Source organism: Solanum dulcamara, chromosome 12, assembly GCF_947179165.1.
Source record: "Solanum dulcamara chromosome 12, daSolDulc1.2, whole genome shotgun sequence".
Lineage (NCBI taxonomy): Eukaryota > Viridiplantae > Streptophyta > Magnoliopsida > Solanales > Solanaceae > Solanum > Solanum dulcamara.
In genome coordinates, this window is record NC_077248.1 from 43,516,927 (window position 1) to 43,521,812 (window position 4,886).

The 4,886-nt window shown below is 39.9% G+C and overlaps 1 pseudogene; it reads right to left on the bottom strand.

The window, feature by feature from the left end:
• Positions 1-203: 203 nt before the first annotated feature.
• LOC129877905 (5S ribosomal RNA) lies at positions 204-323 on the bottom strand (annotated as a pseudogene).
• Positions 324-4,886: the final 4,563 nt, after the last annotated feature.

Here is a 4,886-nt window from a genome sequence, read left to right on the forward strand (position 1 = left end):
GAAAAAGGAATAGAAAGCCTCATGTGGTAGAAAATAAGGAAAACATAAAGTGAATAAAGGATCGTGGAGCTAAAGGTCTACGCCGATACTAGATGTAAGATAATAGACGAAAGGACAGGGCAAAACATAAAGACTCGCGAGATAACGCTGAGGTAAATCTGGAGCTAAGTTGAGTGCCCGCACCTCGTGGAAAAGGTTATAATGAAACGCAACATGAAGACTTCCCATGGAGGTCACCCATCCCGATATTACTCTCGCCCCAGCACGCTTAACTTCAAAATTCTGATGGAACTTAATGCGTTAGTGCTGGTGTGATCGCGCGAGATGGAAGAATCTGAACTAGTGATGGAGAAACGATATGAGATTATGTACCCAGAGTATTATAAGATACGTTAAAGTAATTCTAACAAGGACTTAAGCAAAACAAGGAGGATTAGCTATTTGCTAACTGATGACACATTCGAATGCCACAGTTAGTCAACATAGTACCTGTTAATAAGAGGCAAACCACCGAAGGGTTATATGGACCAGTAGTCGAGGGAATTTCGACACCACTGGGCAACCAACTCTGAGGGCAAGAAAAAGCAAAACAGTTGATGTAACTTACGGATGACCGGTAGTAATACCCAAGGTTAAAAATTCCACAAATGTTACCTGTGAATTAATGGTGTTGACCTTTGCTCCTTCGATCACAGGTTACCTACTCCGCCGAGAAGGTATGAAGTTGTAAGGTAAAAGAGTGGTAGGACCTTACGGAGTCCCCACAGCTATTATCCCAAACGAAGGAGCCCAAGTTGCAACTAACTACCGAGAGGTGCAAAGATAAGTTAATCCAAACTACCGAGATGGAATTAGTATTACGGGTGAAGTAAGACATGGCCACAATTGGACCAAAGATCTACCCTGACCTCGAGTGTAGGAAGGGAGGAAAGGCAGGGCAAGATATGAGGACTGGCAAGGTAACGCTAGGATGCTTCTTGTACCCTCTTGTATTCTTGTAAAGGTAAAGAATGACACAAGATAATGTGTCTAGATGATTATAAGCGGAGGTAAGGGAAATTGTGAAAAGGTTTAAGTAAAACTGACTGAACTAGCTGGTTACTACAGGATAGCGAGCTTCTATGCCAAAACTCTTTTGGAATTACACCAGATCATGTTAGACAAAGCCCAGAATGACTACGAGCGCCGTTATATAGGGGGACTGCAACATTATTCGGTAGCCAACCCTAAGGATTGGAAAAAGAGGGGAAGAAGGACCCAAAAGATCGAATGCCAATTAAAGTTCTGAAAAGAGTCGAGAAAGACTATACGAGGCTAACAGTTCCCAAATTATCCACGTCATTACGCACCCATTTTATACTTAGTAAGAGTAGGGTGCTATATGAGTTGTTGTGATTAGGCTAAGGAATCAGCCCATTTGCTTCCAATCAAGAGCACCTATGTTGCTGAAATTAGAAGGAGTTATTGAACATGGAGAATGGTAAGGTTCCATGAGGTTTCCTCCTCTAATATCCAGATAAAGGGACTTCAATTATAATTAACGCCTTGAGATCAGTCTAAGAAGAGGTTAGGAGCACAGACAGGTCTTAGTACCGCATTTCTCTCTCGAGCTACTAAACAGACTGAGTGCACTATTAGACGCTAGAAGATATATCACAAGCCGGGAGATTAACTTCGAAGGTAGCCAGAATGATTATCCATCACTTATCAAGTTGCCTATAATAATAATTACTACCCTAGTATTCCAATGGCCTCGACATGATTAAGCAAGATATTGACTAAAAGCCCAAAGTCGGCAGGAATGACATACAGATAATCGACGTCGACATACAGAGTTCAAGTTGATGATTGGATGTTCATCATAGGGTCACCTAGAAAAGGAACTTGACCCAGAATATATTAGACGGTATCAAGTTACTCATAAGGTAGGCAATGTGACTGGTAATTTAAGCTTACCACCTCGTTTGGAAACTATATGCCCAGTCCATCAAATACTGAAGAGTCACCCAGGGTATATTCCATAGGTGAGGTCCAGGAGATGGAATCCATTGAGGAAAAACCTACCTCCATCCTAGATTGGCGAACTGAAAGATTGAAGAATAAAGACGTACCTTCCGTCAAGTTACAGTGGAAAAACCAAAACCAGAAAGAGGATGATCGGGGAACTGAAGAGAACATAAAATACAAGTATTTACACCTATAACCGATACTTATAGGTAACCCCAATTCCTGAAACACGTATATGAAGTACTTCGATGGAAATATGTGTAAGGAAATAGAAACGAATCCCCCGATGGTCTATATAAGTTCTAAGGGAAGTTTTGTTTAACATTCGGAGACGAATGTTTTAAAGGGGGGAAGGATGTTACACCCCACCCTTTTTAAACTCAGAATGTCTCATAAGTTCCTTGGACATTATCATGTGAGCCGGATACGCTACGACACTATCAAACGGCTCTAAGGAAGGGAGAATGTGATACCCCATACTAGAGAAGGTTGGAAGGGGAATCATAAGAATCCGGAAGGAATCGGAGGCCAAGTAACGAGTCGTAGGACTCGACTTATCTACGTAAGCTACTAATTTAGAAATCTTACATACGTGAGTTACTTGATTACATACCAAGCTTACGTAGAAAGGGTTTCATAGGCTCTTAAAGTGAAACGAGATTACGAACCTACGAGAGAGAGCAAAAACTAGTTTCCGAACTTACGAAAGTGAAGCAAGCAGGTGACAAGCAGGCAGGTGACTCACCTACTTGGGATGGACCCCACGTTGCCACGTGGCAGTTTTGTGTTGGAAGCTTGGACGAGGTGTCACCCTAGGAGGCTGCCACGTGTCACCCTAGGGGGCTGCCACGTGTCATCTCCTAAGGAGGTGTATATATACATGTTGGCTGACTCTTTAACTCATTTTCCATCCAAAAACATCAGCCAAATGAGAGGAAAAACGTGAAGAACCAAAAGGAACAAGGCAGCAACATTTTTGAAGAATTAAAGGTGAGTTTTCCAATTTTCTTCCGTGAATTAATTATATACGGTGTACCTTAAGTATGTGGATACGTATATATGTATTTTAATACCTTCATGGAAGTAAAACTCCAGCTTTTCAATTGGAATTTGGAAGAGAAAATAAGAGAAAACGCTAATTAACCAACCCGTTTTTGGAAGGGACAGTGGTTAGTAATATTGGTATAACTTCTTGTGTACAGATTTGTTTTGAGTGATTTAATATGTTTTGGAAAGGTATTTCGTTTATCTATAACTTTAATTCAGACTCCGAAATCCAGTTTTACATGTATTAGCTCGAAAAATGGTGATAAAGCATAGAGGAGGTACTGCTCAGATTTGGTTTTGGAAATTCTACACGAACAACTGTAAGTATTTTGGTCATATCTTTTTGTACAAAATTGGTGTAGGGATGATTCGAAATTGGTTGCGACCATAAGAAACATGTATATAACTTTCATGAAGGACGTAAATCCTTTTTCCCTCCATTACCCCTTCGAAACGAAGCGACAAGGTAAAACAGTAAACTGTCCAGATTTCACATTTTGGATAGTTTTGGCGAGTTTGACAAGTTTAACGTAAGGTAAGGTTTCTTCTTTAAATTTGAGATTTATGTGTTCTGATGGAGCATGTTACACGCCCTATTGGTGGCTGGAAATATGAAAATGGCTTAGAAATACTTGACGTTCGGAATAAACTAATTTGTAGTCGTTATAGTTGAATTATTGTCGAAACAAAGTATTGTTCTTGTGAGTTGCTCTGCAGGGGTGTGGCTTGTTGTTGCAGGGCCTGAATATGTCCTAATGTGGGTTAGGGTGCTTCTGGTCGAAGCCACATGACCCCTCGTTACGTATAATTAAAGGCGTTACAAAATAAAGGCTAGACGCCCTATTGAGATATCGTATTTTTGAATAAGTCGTTTGGAGTGTATGTTGTATATTGTTGGTATGAATTGCTGCAGGTTGTTGTTGTTGGTTGGCTGTAGGTCTTAGGGACCTAATTGGAAATTTGGATGGGGCACATTATAGGGGAGGTGCTGCCCAATTTTCGTTAACACCTTAACAAACTAAAGGACTAGTCGAGGAAACGACTAAGGAAATAGATTCCATTAACATTAAAGCGTAATCCAAGATGCTGGAAAGTTAAGAATAGTTGATATTCGTATTACTTTCATATTGAATAGGTTCGAAAGACGACGAGACGAGCAGGATAAAGGGTAACTCCCAAAAGATATGTAAAGCTTTCTCTTGGCATGTTTTGGTATAAGTTCATACAACTATCTTTCTTTCCTTTTGGCAAGTTTTAGCCTTAAATAAAGTGTGTGTGGAATGTGGGGATAATTCCATTCCCAAAACTCCAAGTATGCCTCATAACCCATATCCACTGCTTAGTATTGGAATTTCTGAAAGAATTGAGTATTGCCTAGTAAGGCTTCTATGTGTTAAACACTAGTATGTGGAAAGCTATCTCTCATTTCCTTTGATACGTATTTGGTACGAAAGTGAGATTATGAAGCCATAATGATTCACCGAGCCCCATAATGGGCCGGGTGTGAAATATGTGTATGCAGATCCCATAAAGAAAAGTACAGACCATATATAGTTTATTCTTTTTCTTCTTCTGGCATGTCTTGGTTGTAGGTTAAACATGATATGAGTTCCGGGGTAACTCCATTCTTAGCATCTCTTATTTACGTCTGAATATCGAACTTTTATAATAATCAAACTATTTCCCTAGAAACTTTTATATGTTAAAAAGGTAACAAATGTACAGGTTCCAAGTCTTACAGACTATATGTTAACAAATGTTTCTGGTTCCATAAGTGATTTGGCTTTACTTTAGTACATGTCTAGGAGCCCCGAGATTATAATTGAGACAGC